Consider the following 25,798-nt stretch of genomic DNA (forward strand, 5'->3'; position numbering starts at 1 on the left):
AGCGGGGGAAAACAGAACCCAGAAGAACCCTTAGGGAAAGCAGAGCCTACTGGTGGTGCTGGGTTGGTGGTGGGTAGAAGACAAGCACATACAACCTTCAGTGGTGCTGACAGCAAGAGTAAAAACAATGCATGCAGTAAGCTTAAATAGACGGCCAAATTGGTCAGCTGCTTGACACGTCACATACATCGCCCACATAGTGGTGCACATGCATGTAAACCTCTTGATTATCTGCCATAAATAGCAGAAATAGCTGATTTACAAGCTCACAACGCTTTGAGCTTGTAGAAAGACTATTCTCGTTACTTTCGCGCAACAATGTCATATACAAACTATAAAATAGGAGTTAATTTATGAAAAAACATAAAATGAGACACAAGGTTTCTGCCTGACAGCGACGATATCAGTCTTTCTTTCTTTCCTATCTGTTGCTCTATATTTCTCCTTGTCTCTCTCCCACTTTGTTGTTACTGCTGTTACTGTTCTATAACAAAGTCATGTAACACTCCCTGACACATGCTGGCCCAAAGCTTACAGTACATTGTCAGCCATCAACAGCCACAGCTTGTGTACGAAATCAAAAAAGTGGGGTAGACTGTATGGGTGAATGGGAAATATAACGTGAATATGATTCATCCTCCACAAAATGCTTGAGGATGACATCGCAGTACTGTACTGTGTGTTAGTCATGAAGCAGGTGATCAATCCATTTGCTTGAGAGCGCTGGGTGTTGAATTGCAGACTGGCCAGGGAAACATCATCCATTCCTTTGAGGGATTAGAGGTATCATTTCATCCTGTCATGACTAAGTGGTTGGTAAATCATTTAAATTCATACAGCATAAAAGGGACATGGACTGACAGATACAGAGATCTCCTTATATGGCCATATCAGTCGGATCGGCGGTGTGACGTAGGTGTGAGGGCTGCGTAGCAGCCCGAACTCTAGTATGTATTATATGAAAGATATGTCATACATTACAGGCTTGGTTTTATATGTTTTAAAATGATTGTAATGTTCCCCTTAAGTTAGTGTCGGAAGTGTCCTTGAGCAAGATGCTGAACTCCTAACTGCTCCTGGTGAGCAAGTTGGTGCCTTGCATGGTGCGTGTGTGAATGGGTGAATGTAATGCACATTGTAAAGCGATCACAGATGTAACATTGGAATAGAACTATGTATACTAGAACTATAGTCTTACACAAATAAGACTAATACAATTTTGAAACTGGCAATAAATCAATGAATATGGATATCTTGTGGCGTGTTTGACAGAATTAAGAGAACATAACTTTCTAGTTCAAAAAGACTGAAAGAGGCCCCTGGCAAATCATAGTTGTCTCGCTGCATTATGTTGGGAGTTTGTGAAGGGAAGTATGTGTCTGTAATATTTTGTGTACATGGTGGTATAATTACTAACTATTATGCAAATATATTCCAGCGTCCATCCGTGTGTGTGTGTGTGTGTGTGTGTGTGTGTGTGTGTGTGTGTGTGTGTGTGTGTGTGTGTGTGTGTGTGTGTGTGTGTGTGTGTGTGTGTGTGTGTGTGTGTGTGTGTGTGTGTGTGTGTGTGTGTGTGTGTGTCTATCCCCTTTAGATACAGTAGATAAGCAGAACGCTATCAGCCAGTCTTGGCCCTTAGGGGCCAATCTTACTACAGTTGGCTTAAGGTATGCACTGGGCAGAACGGTGGGTATGATGACATACTGTAGGGGTGATGGTGGGGCATATTGGGAGAGGAACGCCATGTTCCAGTGACGCAGTGGCATAAGGGTATGTCAGCTGTTGTTTTGACAAGGTCTTAGTGTGCTGGCCATTGAATCATCAGCCGTCCACCGCAAAACAAGGCCCACGTCACAGGGGCTGACGCATGTATGGAACATACCGTATACTGTATATACGTACAGTTACGAGACAACAACAACACGACGCATTGTGAGCTCTGCTATTTTTGGCACCGAGATTTGGGCCCGACCAATACCGTAGCCAAATGTGCCAGGGACCCCAAAGACACAGAGACAGGGAAACAGGTTAAGGAATTCAATTTATTAAATAATAAATGTTACGTTGGGGGGTGGTCTGTAGAGAGCGCGAGGGGAAATCCTGGGGAGGTGAGAGGGTTTGGAAATCCAGGGAGTCGCGAAGTGGAGCGGTGGTGGAGAGGACTGAGGAGCGTGGGTGAAGCTGGGAGACACTGGGTTTGAGGGCTAGGGAGCCTGGAACAAAACAGACAACAGGGTTGGAAAAAAACAGACACGGTTAGCTTTTCAAAAAATACTCTAGAACTGTCTAGAAAATACTGTCCTCTAACAGCTAAACTGACAACAGTAGTCAATGTTCATGCGTGGAGTGCCAGTTCTCAGCAACTTATATTGCCAGCTTGTCCTGATGGCGATGTGGAGCAGCCGGGCTGATTGGGATCACCCACACCTGAGCTGGCTGCTGGCTGAGGGAGACGCCCGGCCCTCGCTCTACAGTATGATGTCGTTCAGAGGAGGGACTATAGGAACGTGTGACACAACAGAAGAGTGAACCAGCATAACAATTACAGTTGTAACTCGGGTCCATTTCACTATGTGTTGACGGTTTAAGTGGTTAATGCATCAGAAAAAACGTAAGGGGGGGGGGGGGGCGTGGGATGACGCACAGTCACAGTCACTCATCAGGCTGCAATTTAGAGTAGGTTTGCAAGAGGTCACAGTGTGCAAGGGGGTTAGTCACTCTAAACACTCATCACTAAAGTGCAATTGAATATATTAGAGCAGTGCTTCTCAAACCCAGACCCCCAAATTAATGTGGGTTTTACCGCGGACCCCCTATCTGAAAATATTTTGTGCCAGGGACAAGCTTTTAGGGTTAACGTTGTTAAACACATTTTGATGCTATTAACTAATACTGGGGACCCCCTGGAACCCTCTCACGAACCCCTGGGGGCCCCCGTATTAGTAAGCGTTTTGTAAGCCATTTGTCTCATCCCTTATTCCACAGGCGGCAGGCCTATTACTGTATGTATCATGGTGCTACATTCATAATCTGACTATCATTGCACCATTGTTGACCTCAGGTGTATTAGTTAATTAGCTGTGTGTGAGAGCATACACATGCACACACACGCGTACTGCACAGTACGTGAAATCGTTTGTGCAGGCTTTTGTGTACGATTGAATATGTCCTTATGTTTTGTGTGCGTACGGTGCAGCGGAGTGTAAGTGGGTATTTTTTCACTCTAATGGCATCTTTAGCTAGGCCCGTTTCCATGGAAACCAAGTTGCCACGGAAACACTGCATGTCTTTTTGAATTAGAAATGTCTTTCCCTATCCCTCACTTGTCCCTCTCTCTTTCTCTCGCTCCCCTATCTCGTAGCTTCAGTTGTCTCTCTCCCTCCTCTGTACCCCTCGCCCCGACGTTGACAGGCCAGCTGCTGTCAGTCAAAAAGTCTCCAGCAAGTAAAGGAGACGTGTTGCACAAATGGAGGAGGAATTGGTTGGCAGCTCTGCTCTCCGGGAAAAAAGGAGACAGAGGAGATCTTTTCTTTTGTGGAGTTCTTTGTTTAATCAAAAGCAACATATTGAAATACGATGGGACGATGGAAATCTTGAATGACAGCCAGAATATAAACAAGAGCAAGGAGACTGCAAGGAGGACGCAGTGAACATAAGAGAGGGAAAAAACGTATTACAAAGACCAAGAGGGATAGAGATAGTTGATGAAAGGCAGTGCCAGTGAGAGGTGATTGATTTTTGCTTTTTTCACTGCCTCTGGTATCCGAGTAGGCAAAGCTACCGCACTTATCTAGCCCATCTCATTTGACTGTGTGTGTGTGTGAGAGAGAGAGAGAGAGAGAGAGAGAGAGAGAGAGAGAGAGAGAGAGAGAGAGAGAGAGAGAGAGAGAGAGAGAGAGAGAGAGAGAGAGATACATTATGTATAAAGACAGAGGCTTGAACACTTTGAGCAAATGTATTGAGTGCAGTGGTTCTCAAACATTAGCATGTCAAGGACCCCCAAATTAATATGTTCTTAGCGACGGACCCCATCTCCCCATACAAGATTTGTGTTGTTAAAATGCTTCAAATTCAAGAATATGTGTTGAAAATAGCAGACATATACCAGATCATAGTGGTACAGTACAAGCAGCGAAATGTTGGTGTGTCATGTTCCGCAAGACTGTGCTAACCACTACAATAATAATAGATAATAATAATAAAACAGATAATACTGGATTGTAGTGAAATAAAATAGAACAAGAAAAATAAGATAAAATATGTTTTAAAAAATCACGGTTAACATAATATAAGAAGAAGCCATAGTGCTACGCAGTAAACATCCTCAGTGTTTATTTATCCATAACTCATTGAGTTAATCCAACACTGGGGATTTTACAATGTACACAGTTGGGTCGAGCAAAACAGAGAGAGAGACAGAGAGCTAGAGAGTGAGAGAATTCTCTGTCAGGGTTTTGAACTGTATTTATCTCATTGTTGTACACTGCGTTTGACTCCGTTCTGCACTCTCACCCTGTGTGCTTGGAGAGAGAAACAGCGAAGCCAGGGAGGAGGGAAGAAGAAAGGGAAGATGGAGAGAGGCGGGAGGGGGACGTTGCAAACATGTGTTTTGGTGATGTGATACACCCACACGAGGCAACATCTACAGAAGTCCCTTTTTTGATGGAAGACATGCGTGTATGCACTACACTGTGAAGTCGTCAGTGTTCATATACATGTGCAACTCAGAGTGTACAGAGTGTACATTTCTACACTCTGAGTTAAATTAATACTAATGATTTTACTGAGTATGCAGGAAGCCAATATGATGGTCGACCAAGATATTCGCGATATTTGTTTCAATATTGCATATTGTCGCTGTCGGGCAGAAAGATATCTCCATATTTCAACTTTTTATGTTTTTTCATAAATTCATGCCCTACCTCATCATACAAGAGTGTCGCATAAAAGTAGTGAAAATAGCAGATCAACAAGCTCACAACGCCTTGCGATGCAAGGTGTTGTGAGCTTGTAGATCGGCTATTTTCACTATTCTAAATCGTTTTAAAAATAACATAAACTTGAAAAAGTGCTCCTCGGAACACAGGCCAGGTCAGGTTGCAAAAATCTCTCCTGGTGGCGCTAAAACAGGCGTGTGTGAACTTTCATGGCTGCATTCATTCATCGAACGCTGCATTCATGATTTTAGGCATTTTGTTCAAAAGATGCCACTCCTGCAAACTTTAGATGCCAATCTTAGCCAATTGACTATAACAAATAGTTTGGACAAAATGTGTAGGAGTGGCTGGCGTAGCGGTCCGGGCACCTATATGCTCCAAAGTAGCCTGACAGCGCGTTGCGGGTTCGAGTCCCAATCCCAATGGCCTTTGCTGCATGTCACTCCCCATCTCTCTCCCCATTTCCTGTCAGCCCCACATTTTTCACATGGGCCTTTTATAGCGCCACCAGGAGGCCGATTTGTGCAAAGCATATTTTTTGACAGTACTCCTACAGATTTTGTCCAAAAATCTCGCAAATCGGTACACAGTATCTCTATAGTCATTAAGCAAAACGGTTCTTCCAGATTTTTCATATTCCATCCTGATTGGCTAAAAATGGCTTCCAAAGTTTGCAGGAGTGCTTTGTTTTCAACAAAATGCCTCAAATCATGAACACAGCATGCAATTTCCGTGAAATTTTGCACGCATATTTTCACTATGCCGAGGAAGAAATTTTCAGCCTCATGGTGGCGCTATAACAGGCCTATTCGTGTTTTTACCTATAACTGCACCGATCTGTGTAAAACTTTGTATGTGCACTCCCTAGAGGTCAACGAAAAACCTTTGCCCTGCATTTTTTACATTTGCCTTTTATAGCGCCACCAGGAGGCCGACTTAAATGACTTCACCCAAAAAAGGACTTATTTTCTATCAATTGCACACCCCATGAAGCCTTGAATTCATGGATTTTTTTTTTTTTTGTGGCATTCCTAAGCCAATAATTTGATGACCGGGTGTGTATCCGGTAGGAGACACAAATAATCTACTTTGTGTCTCCTACCGGATACATTAGCCGGTAGGAGACGGGAATAGATTGAAGAGAGAGAGAGAGACATGGAAACTGAATAGATTGAAGAGAGATAGACATGGAAACGGAATAGATTGATGAGATGGAAACAGAATGGATTGATTGGACATCTCAACCTATTGCCATTAACAGGAATCGAACTCTCAACCTTCGGACCGATAGGCTGCAACACTACTTATAGTGCTATAACTTTGTCCAGGCTGATGTTGTCTGTTGAAGATCATAAACTCTTGCCTTCTGTCATGAACCACGCCCCTGTTTCACTAACACTAAGATCACTCGTTCACAAACCATTTACCAATAGAGAAATTGTATGTCTCCTCGCAACCGAAACCAGTGAAAGCAGCCGATCTACAAGCTCAGAAACACGTTGCTATCTGAAAAGTTTTGAGATTGTAGATCGGCTATTTTCAGAATGAAGTATGTCAAACATTGAAAAAACATACTCTCAAATAAGCATTTCAGGTTATCTTTAACAATTGCACATGCATTAATTGACACAATCATGTTGTGTGCAATGAAACTTTAATGAAGCCTGCACCAAATGAGGCTTGAACTGGCGACCTTGAGGTTGTAAGGCACACGCTTAAGCGAGAAGCCATTGGACCAACAGACAAGATCCTGTGAAAAAGGAGATCACACAGATGATGATTTCACGCAAATAGCTGAAAAATCCACGGATTAAGTGTTTTTCAAACTGCTCAAGATTGCGGACAATCTAAGGGTGGTGCTTACTGGTCAACGTGATACATGTGTTCCTCATGAGTCAAGGCACATGTGTAAGCAGGTTTAATGGCTGTCGGCCAAACGAGGCATGACTTTTGCCTGTTTAAAGTTTGCATTTAAAAAAAATTGCTATAGCGCCCCCGTTTGACCAATTGGAGTAAGATTGGTTTCTGTGATATTTGGAATGACCCTCTACATTACTGCAAAGTTTCAAAGAAATGTGAGTCTGCATGTATGTGTTAGGGGCAGATGAATAATTGTCATAAAACTGCAATATTTATTGGCTCATTAAAGCTTAATTTTTTCACTTAGAAAAGATCCGCTCCCAACGTTTTGTCGGCATAGGTCCAAAGTTCATGTGTAAAACGTTTCGTGCAGATTACTCAAAAATCCCAGGAGGACATAGGTTTTAACTGTTTTTCATATCATTCAAAATGGTGGGAGATCTAAAGGTCAGAGGTCAAAAGTCAGAGTGTGAAAGTTGTTCATCATGAGTAGACGCATGTGTGTATCAAAGTTTTACGGCTGTAGGTCAAACAGGGCATGAGTTGTACCTGTTCAAAGTTGGCATTTTCAATTGAGTGCTATAGCGCCACCTTTTGACGAAAGATTGTGAGATTTATTTCTTGATAGTTTTTCATGACCATCTATCATATGGCCGAGTTTCGTAAAAAGCGTATGCACGGTTCAGCCAGAACTGCGAAAAGTGGCAGAAACAGAAGAAACTAAATAAAGGCAATATTAAAACAGGGCCAGGAGCCATGCTGGCAGCCTGGCCCCGTAAATACTGGTGACACTTTTTTATGCAAGGCACTAGTGCTTAAGTAATCTCTCAAGAACAGATTCTGCTCTGCGTTTGAATCTGTCGGGGGGGTTCGTCATATCGCGTACGCACTGGCCTACAAGTGGGCGTGCCCTCAGATCAGGAAGCAGGCCGCGCTTTACCCAATCAAATGTAGTGGGCGGGATTTACGTGTCCGTCGATCCTTCCCCACTCGAAACCAACCGAAACTCATTTAACAATAGCGTCCGCGGAGCAGACAAAACCACGGAAAGATATTCACATTTTAACTTGCTCTTTCATCATAGAAACAAGTGGGCTTATAACCAAAACGATCCATGTTCTCTGGGAGAAGTGGTGTTAGTGCTCCGTGTAGAAATATTGTTAGTGGGAATGAAAACATAGTCGCACCACCGGAAGTGATGCGCTGAAGGCAGACCAAAACCCCGGTTTCCTTGCGCACGGGTGCTACGTTTTCTTCCAGGGACGCTGGAAGTCATTTATGCCAAGGGGGGCTGGGCTCGGCGATTTTTTTTCACATGTGTCCCGCAATTTTTTTCACGTTTTTTCACCTTTTTCAACAAATATTTTATTCCCCAAAGTTAAATACATCATTGTTTTAATATATAAGTGTGTATATAGACTTTTAAAATGATATATATTTGTTTAATTTACAAAAAAAATAAAAAATTCAAAATGTTTTCAATTTTTTTTCTTTCTCTTCCCCACCACCAGGGGTGCTGCAGCACCCTCAGCACCCCACTTCCCGCGTCCCTGTTTTCTTCCTCCCAGAGCCAACTGAGATAGTCAAAAACAGCAGAGGGCGCTGTTTTTCCTTTTCATTTGGCGCTGGGTTCCCAGATTGGTGCTTAAGTGGTTCGTTACACATACCCCTATGGGCTGGGGCGGAGGCACTACATACTCCCATTGGGCTCCACACTGGCTGGTGAGCCAGCAATAATGTGTGGCAACACAGAAATGTGTGGGGGGATCGCTCCTGTTTTAGGATTATTACGGTCATTTCCGGGTCGCGCGGCCCAATTATTAGTTACGTTAAAGTTTGGGCTGGGATGCTGGGGGGCCTCAGCTGCAGAGTTCATGTGCAGCCTAGGTGCTGGGCTGAAACAGTGAAACGCCCCCCCCCCCCTCCTCTCCTCCCTCTCTCTCTTTCTCTCGTTTTTCTCAGACACAAACACTACTAGTCGGTTCAGCTTAGGTGACAGTCTAGGTCATGGCTAATTGAGCCTTTGGATCTTTTGGATTGGTGGGATGTGGTCCAATCAGCATGTAGCTCCCATGTGTCAGTGATTAATTACCTATACATTCTCCTGCCATGCAACCACTTAATCAACTCCTGAAGGGGCTTTCCATTAACTTATAGGGTCAAGGATTACGAGGCTAAATTGACTTCTTCTATCCCCACCTCCCTCATTCTCTTAACAACTTGAAATTGAACCAGCATCCATATATTTGGTGTAGACTGAAACTAGTGGTCCAAGTACAGAGCCAAGGTCCAGTTTGTTAATTCGAAGTAGAGGGTTTAAGTGGTTAATGGACTTCTGTCTTCACTCTTATTTTTGACTTCACTACACAGTGAAATCATCAGTGTTACAAAATGGATAAATGAACACTGAGGATATTACTGTGTACCTTTTCTCAAGTTCTTGGTTAGTTTTCTTGTCACTGAATTTCAAAGCGGGGTTCAGAATCAGAATCAGTTTTATTTGTCATATATCACAGGTTTACAGGTGTAAATATTTTTTGTCATCATCATTTTATAGTATTCTGTGAGAAGAGAGAGGACAGAGAGATAGAAAACAGGTTAAATAGAACAATTAAGGATAAGGATAATTCCTTTTAACAGGTCGTTCATGAAAGTCCTTGCGGTCTTGTTTCCAATGAACAATTTCCAATTAATAGCGTGTACGTGTTATTTTAGGAACATTAGCATGTAGAGGTGTGCGTAACGGGCTGCCATGAGACTCTGTAAAAAAAGAAAAGTTGCAGCAAGCACAGTGCAGTATAGTTTAGGCCAAACCCACAAATAACAAACCCAAACAAACATTAGATATCCTTAAGTCTTGACAAAAACCTTTAGTTTTCCTGTCCTCCCTCTATCCTCCCTGATTTCACCCGGCTCACGGGCGCAACCAACAGCGAATAATAAAGTGTTTAAATTGTGGCGATTTACATACAGAACTCGGTTTCATTTCATCCACGGTCCTTTTCCATTGCAGGAAGGGACATTTGAGGGGAAAATGTGAAAGTTGAATTAATAATAAATAGCCTGGTACAGTAAGACACTAAGGCTAAAAGGATGAACACAAAAAAAGTCCTGGGGACTTGTTTCCATTGTGGTCTTATGTATTCAATTAATCAACATAGCATAAAAATACAATAATATGTGTCATCATCAAATACAAACTTAACACACACAAAAATGACATTTCCCTCCCCTTGTATTCTCCTGATAGATGTTTTTTTAGGCCAGTTTTGAAAGAAACCAGTGATTCACATCCTTTAATGGATGGAGTCAGGGCATTCCACATTTTGGTGGCAGAGTAGTAGAATGAGAATTTACCCATGTTTGTTCTAAATTTGGGTGGTACCAGATCATGGATCATAGATCCCTCTATTGTTGTGGCTGTGGGAGTCACTCAATGTGTAGAAGTAGTTAGACAGGTATGAGGTTATTGACGGCACTGTCCCTTTGAGTATCTTAAATACCAATCCCAATGATATAGGCCTACCCTGTCTACACTGAGCAATCCCAAACTAGCAAAGTGATTTGGAATTAGGTGGGTCATGGGCTTAAGGCCGACAAGTAATCGTATCAGTTGGTTTTGGGAGGTCTGAAGCTTAGTTTTTAGTGACAATAAGATGTTGGAGAACCAAGAGGTGCAATCATAATCAAAATGGCATTGAATGAGGGCTCCAGCTAGAGTCTTGAGAGCACTTCTGTTGACAAAAGGGGAAATCCTGCCCAAAAATCTTGTTCTTTGATTTACTTTCCTGATCACTTTTGATGACAGTTTTTTCACCCGCCCAAATAGGTATTGATTGATTGATTCATTGACAATATGCACAGAACAAAGCAATGTACACAGGATAACGTCAAAAGGATAGACAAAAGAAAGCTAAAAGCTTATTTCCATCGTGGTCCTGTTGATCTTGGTGTGGGTGCGGGCATGCATGTGAGTATGTGTATGCGCGCATGTGTGTGTGTGTATATATGTGTGTGCGTCACGTGTGTGCTTGGGGGGGTTAAGAACCCTAATAAAATGTAACTTCAGGTCGAGTTGGTAATGACCCATCTCTTAAGGGAGGACTTGAAGCTAGTCATAGAGCTAGTGGTCTATATCGTCAACTCTGCCTTTGAAATCATTTGCATTACTAAGGGTATGTTTGGACCACAAAAGAATGGATTCTGTTTTACCAAGGTTTAATGACAGTTTGTTATCGGAAAGCCAAGTGCAGATTTTAATGAGTTCAGAACTGAGGGTTTCCTCAACTTGCATTTTGTCCTCACCCAAGACCAGGAGTGCTGAGTCATCAGCGAACAAGAACAAATTGTAGTTACAGGCTGCTTTCATGTCGTTAATGTATAGAGGGAACAGTAGCGGATCTAGTAAGCTTCCTTGGGGAAGGCAGTTCTCTGGGAGGGACGAGGACAGGGTTCCATGACATCAACCACTTTTTTTCTTCCCTCAATGTAGGATTTCATCCAGTTTACAGATCAGTTTATCAAAACCAATCGCCTTCAGCTTATTCAGTATAGATTGAGAGTGTCAAACGCTTTTTGGAGGTCGAGCATGACATGTATTTGCCCAAGCTACCTCGCAGTTGATGCAGTCTGTCAAATACAGTAGGTAGGTGTCATTGGAGTGGAATGTTCTGAAGCCAGATTGGAATTCAAACAGCAGTCTTCGTTCTGCGAGGTAACTACTGATCGGTTCTAATCTCTCTATAACCTTTGGGCTTCAGTCGCACTCCTTTAGTCTCCACTTCACCCTCTAGCTCTTCCTTATTCATTTGTATCTGTACTTCTTGTCTATTTAGGTTGATGTTCCCAAGATGTACTCTACAGTACGTTGGTTACTTGTTCACATAGCTATTTAGGTTATGTAGATCGTTGTACGCTTTTTACTTGTTCACAGATGTGAAGATGTGTTTTCTTGGAATTCTCTTTTCTTGACCGCTATTCCTGTTGTTGGTTGACTATAGGGTTGGCCAGAGTGCTGGATATAACAGTAGGTGATTGAGTGAAACAATTATTTGTATCCATCTTCCTCTCTGCATACACAGTGGCAGATGGGATTATCAGTGGTGGAGAACGCTTGAGCCTTGAGCCTAATTTATACTTTGACACACAACAGTGTCGCTCACGGCTCATAGAAAATAACTGATTTTCAAGCTAACAATGTGATGCAATGTTGTTAGCTCGTTTGCTTGAAAAACAGTTATTTTCGGCGAGCGATGTTATCGTGCAACAAAGTATAAATTAGGCTGTACACTGGTTTCACAAGCTTTCATAAGGCTTTTTGTGTGTATATGTGTTTGCTCTAATTAGACATTAATTTGATGTTTCAATGCTTGGTGGCTAGTTATGTGGAATTGAAGGCATGGTAGAAGTGGTTTAGAGAAGATAATTAAAGCCCTCTGGTAAACTAACCAGTTCAGAGTTATTATGGTGGAAATACAGAGTAAAAAAATATGCCTGGATTGGACAATAAAAGATGAGCTTTATTCCAAAATATCAATACAAAATACCGTAGGCCTATTTAGGAATAAATACAATAGTTAACCTACATGTCTGAAGATAGCTAATAGCTTCTGTAATATTCAATTTTGTCTTTTCATTACCAGAAATATTTAGGTAAATAGTAATTATTTTTTTATTTTTTTCGTTTTGTGGGACATTTTTAATGATGCAGTGTTAATTTTTAGGTACCTAAACTCAGACTTCTAAAAAGCTGTTCTAGCTGAAGAATGATGTTCTTTTTTTTTGTCATTAATTGCGTTGTCCCCTTTGTGATACGTGGTAACAGTTGACATCTTGTGTGTGTGTGTCTGCATGCATGCGTGGATGCATGCCTCCGTGCGTGTCATGGAAATAAATGAACACTATAGCCCGCACCAAATGCTAAAGACACATTTTGTCTACTCAACCAGCTACAGTACTGTGGCAGGTAACATAACCAGATCTATTTTGACCTCATTCTGACCGCCACTACGGTCTTAATCATGAATGATGCCACCATCTACCATGGCATCATTCATGATTAAGACTATAGTGACGGTCATTGCTCGGTGTCATAGACACATATAGTCATATAGTGTGCAGCTGTATTTTAAAATTCCTATTTTGTGTGTAAAACAGTGCAAGTGTCTTTTTGGGTACTTAATAATCCATGAGCTATAGGAGCCAGTGGACCAAAAAGTAGTTTTCCTGTGCGTGCGTGCGTGTGAGAGAGACGCGTCTGTTAATTAGACTTTTTAACACCAGAGAGCGGTGCTGGAGGTGACCAGAGTGGTTTGACATGATGACCAATGTGATGTTGTCTCACATGCTGGTGCCTCTTAGCCTGGGATCCAGCCTGATTCACTACGTTTGGCTGATTTTTCTTTCTCACTTCGCTTATCAGTCTGGCCAGCCTCCTATTTGAGTAGTATTTTAATGACGTAGGCAGGTCAAGAAGTGACTCGAGTTTTACATTGGACAACACTGGTCCCACCCCCCCCCCTACAGACCAATCAGAAACCACAAGTCGTTTTCACTCGTTTGTGCATGGAGATAGGAGGCTTTCCAGACTGTATAGCGAGTGAGAAACAAAATCCGCCGAACGTAGCGAAGCAGTCTGGATCCCAGGCTAGGTGCCTCTAGAGGTGAGCCTCAACAGGGTGGAAATAACTAAGGCAGTAGAACACAGAAAGATGATTGTGATTACAGTAGCCTACTTAGTTTTTCCGTTTTCTATTTTATTTAAAGAATAGGGCAATTGCCTTTGCCTCAGTAGCAAACAAAATAAAGTCTGGATTGACTGTGGTCGAGATAAATCCTACATAATCTACAATATATCTCATGAACTTGTATTACACAGTAAAATCCTTAGTGTTCATTTAACTCAGAGACTGTACAAATGTAACTAAATGGACAGAGAGAACTAAACTGAAATCACTGTGTCCAATTTTGTATTGGAAAGATTATCAACAGACTATCGAATGAGCTATAAAGCAATGTATGATATTTACTTCAATGTATGACATGCCAGCCTGCCAAAAGGTGTGTTTTACCGACCACATTGACATACAGTAATGTACCGTAGACTTATAAAGATTTCCATGCCTCAATGTTTCATCAACATAATCAGCAATCAGCCTCTGACAATTATAACAAATTATCATTTAACAACAGCAGAGCAGATAACAATGACGAAGAATAGATGTACTGCAGTACCCCAGGGGTCTATTGTTGGCCCCTCATTTTATAGGCAATCAACAAGCTCATTGTGAAACGTTGTGAGCTTGTAGATGTGCTCATTTTGGCGAAAGTCTTGCGAACACTAGGGTTCAAGTGGTTGTTCATAACATTATTTGCATGCTAGTCATGCTGTCGCTAATCATAGTTCTTACATCTTGTCCCCATGGCTACAATGTCCTCTTCAGAAGGTCTTCATTTAGAAATCAGTGACACTGTCACCATCCCATTGACAGCTCTGGGAGTGAATCATGCTCAGAAAACACTCACTGCAGTCATTTCCTGGACTAAAATAGCAAAGTAATTGAATTAGAACACTATGGGATCTTTAAAATTAAAGTGTAATAAAAGAAGCTGGGAAGAGACGCGGAAATAGGGTCGTTGCTAATTAAACAACGAATAAGAGATTAATTAACGCTATGTGTGTTTGATTAGCAGGGAAATATGATGAAGCGGCACAGCGGGCTTGTACTTAAATAGACTGACACAGCAGCAGCCTGCATGCCAGAGAGAAAGCGCTGAATACTGGGACAAAAGATCGACAGAGAGAGGAAGATGAAAGGTGGAGAAAGTCGAGTTTGATAAAGAGGAAAGAGGAATAAGCATTTGTGGGAAAAAGTACTCGGATTTTGGACTAAAGTAGAAGTAACTGTTACAAGTAAAAGTCCTGCATTCAAAATCTTACTTATGGTCAAAGTAAAAAAGTATTAGCATAAAAGTATATACTTAAAGTAGCAAAAGTGAAAAGTACTCATTATGCAGAATACCCATTTCAGAATCATAATATATATCATGTTATTGGATTATAATTATGGATCATTAACCACGAATGCCTTATTTTATACTTTGGCTATTTGAAAATAGCTGATGTAAAATTTCACAGCGTGTCCCGCACATATACATCAGCTATTTAAAAAATATATAAAATATATAATATGGCGTAGCGGTCTGGGCACTATAGTGCCCGGACCGCTACGCCACATTATATATTTTATAAAGCTCCATACATTAACATTGTACTTAAGTACAGTTACTAGTTACTTTACACCACTGGAATAAGTGGAGCATTGTAGGGAAATATCGTCGCAGTCGGGTGGAAACCTCATGTCCAAAACCGTTTTCAGGAAATGAAATTAAAACATTCAGAAATAGTGATTAAATGACAAGTCAAAAAGTTTGAAATATGGATATACAAGGTTTCTGCCCGACAGCGACGGTATGAGTGTATTTGTCACAGTCCTTTAGAGTTTTTACATTCTGACTGTTTTCTCATGACTCCTCTTGTCTCTCAGTCTTAACCACATAAATCCTATTTTATCCGAAAATGTTATTATTCTTTATACAAAATCAATTACAGTAGTGCAGAAACAGAAACCTCACTAACAACTAATTATTTCAGTGCCCAGAATTTGTAAAAATAAAAACTAGAAAGGTGCGCTCAGTAGAGCACAAATCTCCGCCGTGTTTATGAGCCATGTGATCTTTTGACAGTCACATCAGCACATCAAAATGTAGTGTGGCATGTTGACATCACCAGGACAAACATGACCTTATAGTGTTATAGCCTAAAGGACAATCATAGTCCAGATGTACCATACACGACCCGACATGTGCAGCCAAATTACGAATAAGTGCCATTCATCACCTGTGGCACAAATCAAGACTGTGCGCATGTTTCATGGATCCGAAGTTTGTCTTTAAAACCGGGAGTAATTTTAGATCTGCCGCGCTGTGATCTTTTACATCTGCTATTTCTGAACATTTTAGATTTTTTTTGTAAATGCTTGGAAAATGTTGAATAATTTAGTTTTTTTTTTAACACAAATCTTCTCTTCTGGGGGTCCCTGGTACAAAACTTTTTCTGGGGGTGGGGGGTCTGCGGCCAAATACATGTCATTATGGGGGTCCTTGGCACAAAAAAGTTTGAGAACTACTGATTTAGAAGGCATTTAATCGGCCTCAGGTCTTCAATGGGTTAAGAACAGAATCTTTGTGACCTTCTCTCGCCTCCCTTTTCTTCTCTTCTGTGCCTTTCTTGTTTGTCTTCCTCCCTCGACCTCCCCTCCAATCCTCTCTCACCGGGGCTTGTTGAGCGGTGAGCCGACATGCCACTCTTCCTCTGCACGTTGTCGCCGTAGGGCAAAAGCATTGTATCTCCATTTTTCAACTTTTTATATTCTTTTGTAAATTAAGGACTACTTTTTCCTTTGACAGTGTCGTTCAAAATGAGTAAAAATAGCAGATCTACAAGCTCACAACGTGTCGTAATGTGATGCATTGTGAGCTTGTAGATCGGCTATTTACGAAACATTTTTGAAGTGGAAGTGTCAGTCAAGTGTGTCTGCAGCTTTTATAAATGAGCCAATGAAAAGTATTAACAAGAGCTTGTGACTAAATAACTAAATTGGATCCACTGGAACACAGGTTATTTTTTTTCCATTTCCTTGAAAAATGTCTTGGACATACAAGGTTTCCACCCGACAGCGAGGAAATCTAATTGGGAGACGACAGGCTTTGGTTGGCATGACATGGACATGCGTTGCCAAATCCTTTCAGCCCCCTGCTGTAGGCTCTCTCTCTTTCAGCTCCCCGCTGTAGGCTCTCTCTCTCGCTCTTTAGCACAAGTGCTGTACACTATATTGAGGCAGCAGCTGCAGCCGCGACGGCAGCGGAAAGCTCCATGTCGATGACGCCTGAGAGGAGTGTCCGTGGCGAGCTGCATTACATCCAGTGTGCCCAATATTCACCGTCCTCCTAATAGGTTTAAATCTCCCAACAACACAGAAGCCACACTGGCATCCCATTCAAATATCGCCGCTGTCGGGTGAAAACTTTGTATGTCCAAAACTGTTACTTAAAAAAAAAAAAAAAATCTTCCTATTGATCCAATGTAATTATAATTTTGTCACACTCTTGTTTTTGTTTCCCTAAAAAAGTTTTTATCCCACGATTTTGTAACCCATTTTTTCACCCAGTGCCAATTGCCTAAGCTTGTAATACTGTGTGCTACTCTCCCTCTGACACTGGGGAGAGCCTCCTGCTTCCTTCAAGGCGTTAGCCCCCTGACAGGGGGTAGTTTTCCCAGTAGGACGTAGCGCGTGGAAGGAACACGATATTCCAACCAGCTCCATTCCACTCCATCAGGCGCCCCGGCTGACCAGGGGGAGGCAGTATAGAGACTAGAATTACTGCATGTTTTTTTGTGAGGGTACCTACCATAGGGGGGACATGGGGAGAACATGCAAACTCCGTACAGAAAGGCCCTTTCGCCAACCCCACCTAGGGTATGGGCACTGATGATGCGGAGGAGAGAACACGACCCCAGCGCCCACATCGCCCACAGCGTCCCCGGCGGGAATCGAACCCAGGACCTTCTAGCTGTGAGGCGACAGCGCTACCGACTGCACTACAGAGCCCCTACAAGCTCTTGTTAATACTTTTCATTTACTCAATATTTATAAATGCCCACAGAGACTCACTTTAAAAATGTTTCATAGGAAACAATTGGCAGAAAAACAACAACCAAAAAAACCTTGTATATCCAAAACTGTTTCTTTTTAGGAAATAGAAGAAAGAACCTGTGTTCCAATAGATCTAATGTGGTTGTTATTTAGACACAAGCTCTTCACATCAAGGTTTACAGGTGTAAAACAGTGGGTGAAATAATTGTTTTCTTGTGTGCGTTCCATCATTTTGTAGTATTCTGTGAGAAGACAGAGGACAGAGGGAAAGTGAGAGCAAAGGGAAAGGGATAGAAAACAGGTTAAATAGAATAAAAATGACTTTTTGGCCCCCTCCTTTTTTCCCTCTACACCAAATCTACTGTATCTACTAGCTCAAAATGCATCACAACACGTTAGTATTTTTTGCTTAACTGCTTGCTCATTCATACAATTTCCTCATTGATAGTAGTTGAATTTACAGTACTTAGATTGCTTAAATTTCTGTTATAATGGTATGCTGTAAAGATCATGGATTTTTCCTATATGGCATCAAGGCAGAAAAGGTTAAAGATAGTTCACCCCAAAAATGACTTTTTTTCTATCGATTAGTCACCCCATGGAGACTTGAATTCATGGATATGTTTTTGTCGCATTCCTAAACCAATACTTTGATGACCGGTAGGCAGCGGTTCCGGTAGGCAGTGGTTCCGGTAGGTCGGAGACGCAAAGAGTCTCCTTTGTGTCTCCTACCGGAACTGCTGCCTATCGGTCCGCTGGACATCAAATTATTGGCTTAGGAATGCGACAAAAACAAAAGAATATCCATGAATTCAAGTCTCCATGGAGTGACTAATCGATAGAAAAATCAAAAAATGGGTGAACTATCCCTTTAAGAACTAACACTGTACACATTAATAATGTTTGTGTTAGAAGCTTAACCACTTACACATACCCTATTATACTTTGTTGACTGGTGTCCCCCAGGAGTAGCCTATATATTTCGTCACTTCCTTTTTTCCCTGTACACCAAATCCCTTCGCGGATCTACAAGCTTGTAGAGCTGCTATTTCCCCCTAATGTTCACTTTTATGACATGCCCAGAATAGGGACCCTAGGGTTCGAGTGGTTAAAACACCTCTCTCATATGAGATAATGGTGCTCCAGGACATTCAGTGAAGGAGAAAGATAGGAGGGGAGCTGAGATACATACTGTAGATAGAGAGATCGAAAGAGCGAGTGGATAGGGAAAACGAACACTGACACTAATTCAGTGCAAATAAAGGAGGGAAATTAAATAGGGGCGATTAGGGTTTGAAAGAGAAAGAAGAAAGAGGATGATTAGCTGTAATCTGGGAAGGGGAGAATGTGGAAGTAGTACCCCAGTGATCTCTTTGAATGGCAGGTTGGTCCTCATGCGCCTCTATGCTGCTCTGAACGCCCTTGGGGAAAGAATGGATTAGAAGGTGAGAAAGAAGACTAGGGGTGAGGGCTGGGAGAAATTGATACTGCACAGGTGAGAGGACAATGCGAAGAAAAAGACAACCTGGGAGAGTGGTGTGAGATGAAAGGTATTCGTGTGTGTGTGTGTGTGTGTGTGTGTGTGTGTGTGTGTGTGTGTGTGTGTGTGTGTGTGTGTGTGTGTGTGTGTGTGTGTGTGGGTTACGAGGTAATGGACAAAGTCAGTGGGGATGGAGGGACAGGTGGATTAAGGTATCATTGAATCCATTGAACGGAATAATAGTGTCGGGGGAAATTACATGCGGCACTTATCTTCAAAATTAATTTAACACTCAGCATGAAGTGGCTGAGTTACTCTGACAGTGGCAGAGTTGGAACGGAGGGAAGAGAGAGGTCACGGGGTGAACGGCCAGCCCCGTTCCAATATGTACTGCTGTTGCAGTCATAGTAATGAAAGTGCTGCACTTAATTTAACCATTTTTGATACTTTACACTTCCACTCCACTACACCTCAGGGGAAAATATTGTACTTTTTACTCCACTACAATTATGTGACAGCTTGGGTTAGTTACTTTGCAGATTTAGATTATTATTATAAAACATACATTAACCACCTCATGCAATTTTAGCGCACTCAAAACACTGTGCAGAACAGCAGATATCTGTTTAATGCAAGCTTTCGGTCGTGTGACCTTCTTCAGGCCTACCTCGAAACTTCGGCTGTTCGAAAATAGATATGTACAACGCGTCATGATGCGACACGTTGTGAGCTTGTAGATCTGCTACATTTGACAACATGTTGAAACATTTGAGTTATTTTACAGTTGTACTGTATGTATATTCTGATGCCAATACTTTTGTATTTTTACACAGCTACATATTTTAATACAGACCTTTTAATTGTAAAAAGACCTGTATTAAAAGTATTTTTTATATTGTATTGCGGTACTTTTACTTAACAATCGGAGTAGCCTACCTCCTCCACGATTGGGCTGTTATTACTGAGTGTCAACGTGTCAGCTTCAACCCCCGACCCTGCTCTGCCTTTGTGACCCACTCCAGCTGTCTGCCCGCAACTGACACGACAACGTTACTGCCTTTTTAATCTCTCAAGACAGATTTTCACTTTGCAGTGAAGATGTGTCAGCAGGATTGCTGGATAGTTTAACTGTAGAGCTCTAGGGGGGCAGCCTATAGACAAATCCACAGAAGTGCTGCCTGTAGCTTCGGTGTCGCGGTGCGGAGTGGCACCCGCTTGACACCGCAGTTATGATTGCCACTCTGTGGATTCGTCTATAGGCCCTTGAGCAGGAAACAGCTGAAAATTACCATAAAGAGGCATGGCCAAGCCTGATTGCCTGTTTTAGACCAAAATCATTGTGACATCACCAACCAACCAAAAATGTATTACCGGGTAGATAACGCCGGCAGCGTCACATTGGAGCAGTATCAGGACACTTATAGGATTTTGTTCTAAATATCCACATGTTGACAAACTAGACAATGTTGTGGACACTTTATTTTGTACTGTGTAAATATTCATAGACATTCCATTATTATTATTAAAAATCCATAGACATTCTCTTCACGGAGCTCCGCTGAAGGAGCCCTGTGTGAGTGGCATCCCGGTTAGATAACGCAGGCAGTGTCGCATTGGAGCAGTATTTTTCATTAACCTTATATCTAGAAGAACAGGACACTAAAGATATTGTTATTGACTGTTAGAAAAATATCATTTTGTTCTAAATATCCACAGGTTGACAAACTAGACATAGCTAATGTTCTGGACACTTTATTTTATATTGTTTAGATATCCATCGACAGCAGAAATACTGCTCTACACAACATTCTGATCTGGTCTATTCAGGCATTGAAACAAGCTTGCCCCCAGGGGTTAAAAAATATGTTTTTATTATTTTAACCAAATGGATTCCCAGATTGCTACTTTATTAACCACTTAGCCCTACTGTATACTTCTTCATACAACAAATAGCTAAAACAACCCATCAATGTTCACCTATTTTCGCCGAATGTTCGCCTATAATGGCACGCCCAAAATAGGGACGACATGGTTAATGTGGTGATGATATAAACTATGGATGAAGCCATGCCGGTCCCCATGGGGGGGGTCAATGGCCGCAGGGGAAGGGCAGATGGGCCTTGATGTTGATTGGAGCGAGTGGCCCCCAACCCAGGGACGGGCTTCGGCATGACTAACGTGTACGAGTGCTTGCACACATGGATGGGTACACATAACTCGTAGAAATGTGTTCATGCGCGAGTACGCATACATGAACGCATACACCTATGCACAAATCGTGGAGATGCATGTACAGTATATACACTGTATACATATGCATCTCTACGATATGCTATACAGTATGTGAAGGATGGGGCGGTAGTCCTTCAGGGCAGTGCTACTTAACGTAGGGTTCAGGGACCCTCAGGGGGTGTCCTTGAATAAACTCCCATTACACCTAAGACAGGCAGCCTCTGTGGATCGCTTTGAAGCACAGCTGAAGACCTATTTCTTCACTCTTGCTTTAGTTGATTTTTAAATCTCTGTTGTTATTCATGTCCTCACAGCTTTGCCTGATTCACTGCCTTTTTTGCTTTTATTTTAATGTTGTTTTATGCTTTTGCTTTTCTTTTTTTGCTTTATTGTTAAATTAGTTTTTTCTTTTGTAATATTTTTTTCTGTAATTGTATTCTTGCTCTGTAAAGCACTTTGAGCATTTCATGTCATGAAAGGTGCTATACAAATAAAGTTTATTATTATTATTATTAATAGTTAGGAACCAAATGGACCCTTACAGGTCTATAACTCAGAGAGTGGAACCAAATGGTTCCATTTGTACACTCTATTTGTGTTAAATAAACACTGAGGATCTACCATATAGATTGAGAGATACACATAGTTTTAAATGGGGGCCTAATGCATATCAAAGTGGGGGTCCTTGAAATAAAAAAGGGTGATAACCACTAGAACCACTGCTTTAAGGGTGTCTGGGGTGTTCAGGAAAGCAAGCGTTCAAAGTTAAATTTGGTGTCTGAGTGTCCAAGATGGGGCGTTAGTTAAGTTAAGTAACTGTTAATGGCTGATTGCCGTTTGAATAAATACTGTCACTGATGAATGAATGAATGTGCACATCCAAATCTTGACTGTGGGGCCTAGTCAGTGGGGCCAAGTACAGTGCTCAACACCAGGACTTGTTATTCATGTTAATTCATAATGTACTTTTTCTCCTTCCTAGAAATTAAGTTGAGTCAAAAGTACAATAATTGTCTTTCAAATGTAGTGGAGTGAAAGGCATAAGTATCCAAAAGTACAAATACTCAAGTAAAGTACAGACACAAACACAAAACAAGTACTTAAGTCCATACTGACGTAAATGTACTTGGTTACTGTCCACCGCTGGGGCGTAGTAGCAGGGCAGCAGATAGCATCGCATCGGTCATAACATATGCACCCAAAGGGCGCATGTCTCCAGTTTCCTCCTCACACACAGTCTAGAGGCACACTAAAATGTTGACGTGATGACAATGTTCTCCATACAGCCCCCCCCCCCCCCCCCCTCTGCACCGCGTCCCCTCCGGTCATTTAGGCTACTTCCATTAATAATCCACCTCAATCTCGGCGTCCTGATGAGTCACGCGAGCAGGCAATAGTCTCACATGGGTCACTGCACTAGCCGCTCCCACCCCCTCCACCCCATGTCTCCTCTGCCCGAGACTCAGACATCAGACTCCAGTCTCCTTGAGCTCTCAGAGCTGTCCCTCTTTCTCTCCTGCTGTTCTTTATTCATATTCCTGCTTCCTACGCACAACCTCTTTCTTCTCTCCGCTATATGATCTTTAAACAGTATAGCAGCGGTTCCCAACCTTTTCTGGGTCAGGGCCCGCACTTGTAAGTCTCGAAAGCGTTCGTGGCCCACCCATCTGAGTGATCAGATGGGTATTTATTTTAATGATCAATCAATGGATTGTGTTCTGGCTCAGATCAATGGAATAATGGTATACTTTAAGGGGCCGTATCCACAGAAAGTGTTTTATGAGCAGAGGGGGAGGGGGCGCTTTGGATATCATGTCCATTGCACTCCGCACGCATTGTTTATTGACAACGTTCAAACCCATCAACCGCTGCAGTGCTCGATAGTCCTGGCATCTGTGTGTTCTTAGCACAAACAGCTTAGCTGAAAACAACTGTGTAAACATGGACTTCTCATGGTTGTGATAACGATTCAACGGCAGCTCAGATCAAAAGAGGGGGATCAAAAGAGCAGCGCTCCTCTCCAGAAGGTGAACTGTTGTCAGCTTGACGCTCCTTGGGCGCTGCGCCAAAAAACGTCAGATGCCAGGAGCACTGAAGCGTGATGCTCGGGCGCTGGAGGAGGAGCGCACCAGCGAGTCTTTACCATTGAAATACATGGCAGACAGGTGCTGCCAGCTCCAAAAACACTTTCTGTGGACAAGGCCGCAACTAAGTTCCTACATTTTCAAGGGTAAAAACAAAAAACAAAAAAATATATTTTTACTTTAATTTGTGTACATTAATGTTAAATTTTCTTAGTGTTTTGCAAGTTTCTTTACAAGCTTGTAGATCAGCTATTTTTGGCAACGTATAAATCGGGCTCAATAGGAAACATATTGAAAGTGAAAGTGGTGTTTGTGGGTTTTATAAATATTGAACCAATGAAAAGTATTAACAAGAGCTTCTCTCTAAATAATAACTACATTGGATCCCTTGGAACACAGGTTCTTTTTTCCAATAGTTTTGGACATACAAGGTTTCCACCCGACATCGACGATGTGCTAAGACTTCTTGATACTGTTGTGAGCCTGGTCTGCAGCTCATTACGGTTTTCCACAGATGGGCAGACAGACAATGTTATTACTGGAATAGAAACTAGATAAATGGCTGTGTGCAACAAACATTATGAATATCAAGGAAAATCATGTTGTGCTACACCAAAGCAGGCCCGGCGTCACGGGGGGGGGGGGGGAGGGCGTGAGGGGGGGGGGACCCCTCAGTCAAGTTTTTACCAGTTAAAAATACAAACCTTCTGGTACTTTTGAATTAATAGCGTTTCGGTGTCAAGCCTCCTCACCATGTTAAGAAAGTGGTCAGTGGTGTTGTGTGTACCAGCAGGGACTGATAGACAGACAGACATGACAAGGACTTCAAAAAACATATTTTTTAAATTCTGCACACGAGTGCGCCCCCCGTACGTACTTGGATTGATAATTTAGCAAATATTGTTGTGGACCTTTTTTAGATGTAGGGTGAGTTAACTGAACCTGGGAACTGTGAAGCTGCTTTTGGTGCAAGCTAATACCCATCTCTTTAACCACTCTTAGACCCTCTAGTAAAAATACATACCGTATAATAATTTTTTCCATAAATTTAAAAAAGTTAGGAAATAGTGAAAATAGCTGCAAGTTGTGAGCTTGTGGCTATTTTCACTATTAAATAGGGCTTATGTGGTTAATTCATAATGTATTCTAAGTTTGGATCCCGGGGAGGCACCAAATTTGTCTTTTGGATCTGGAGCTGAAAAGTTTGGGAAACACTGCTCTAGGTCACTGCATACATGTCTCCTGGCGCTCTGCTGAGCGCACCTTCCTGTTTCTAGCCCATAATGTAGATACTGTATGAATAGAAGCTCGTTCTGTGGCTGTACTTGTGAGTCATTTTGGATGCCTAAAAAGTCAAATGTAAATGTGAACGTTGTGAAATAAACAAGCTCATGGGTTTGTCAACAGCCATCAAGGTTGTTGCTTTAACTGCTGTGACCTGCTTTAGATGTGTAACGGGTCCATTTCATGCATGAGTACTTATTTTAGTCATAACATTTTGAGGCAATGTTTTCTAAAATAAATATATAAATACGTTTGTCACAAGTACTCAGCAATATGACTTATTATGCAGAATATTTCTAAAGCTAATTAATCTCCTCTTTCCTGTAGTGTTCATAACTCAAAATGTCTTTCCTGTGATCTCCACCTGATTTTGGTTGAAGAAGTCACAACTGTATGAAATAGATCTGTGGTTCCCAAACTTATTAGCTCCAGACCCAAAAGAGAGATATATGTTTCCTTGGGAACCAAACCTTTGCTACGTTATATGAGCTTGTAGATCGGCTATTTCCACAACTTCTTAAAAGGTTTTTTTTTTAATGGAATTTCTTAGATTCTTTTGAAAATGTATGAAACTAGAGGTACGGGCCACTGTGCGGCACTCACACCTACGTTGTTGTTTTTTTACTTAAAAAATGTTTTGAAATTATCATTACAAACAATTTTAGGAAATGAAAATGAGGGACATAAAAATGTGTCCGCGACCCAAGCATGGGTTCCGAACCAGTGTTTGGGAAACACTGAAATATATGACTCCTTGTGTAAAGTACAAAAAAGTATACATGTATGTTCTACTCTCCAATCTCGCCCTCCAATCTTAACCCATTTAGTCCTGAGGCCGATTCTAAAAACACCTTCTAAATCCTGACCTAAGTTTTCTGAAAAACTTCTGATTTTAATTCAAAAATGTAAAAAAACAACAAATTGGTGTTCCAGGTCTAGAGCTATAGATTCACAAGTCACAAAGTCAGTCACAAGTCACTAAGTCAGTCACTAAGTCAGTCTGCTACTGTAAGTCAGTCTGCTCCTAGAACAATCTCCTAGCTTTCGTTGCTAAAACCGGATGGAAGCAATTAGACAATAAATAAAAACCTGATTGATTGATTGATTGATTGATTGATTGATTGATTGATTGATTGATTGATTGATTGATTGATTGATTGGATTGATTGGATTGATTGGATGGAATACTTGATTGATGCCAAATGG

At 41.7% G+C, this 25,798-nt stretch overlaps 1 protein-coding gene across 1 annotated transcript in view; it reads left to right on the forward strand.

Annotated features, from left to right (window-relative positions):
• grin2bb (glutamate receptor, ionotropic, N-methyl D-aspartate 2B-b) overlaps window positions 1–25,798 on the forward strand; it is a gene marked incomplete at its 3' end in the record, with an annotated part of 90,526 nt that overhangs the window by 16,183 nt on the left and 48,545 nt on the right. The gene's annotated exons all lie outside the window — the stretch shown is intronic.

This window comes from Gymnoscopelus braueri (genome assembly GCF_963280865.1).
Source record: "Gymnoscopelus braueri genome assembly, chromosome: 2".
Taxonomy (NCBI): domain Eukaryota; kingdom Metazoa; phylum Chordata; class Actinopteri; order Myctophiformes; family Myctophidae; genus Gymnoscopelus; species Gymnoscopelus braueri.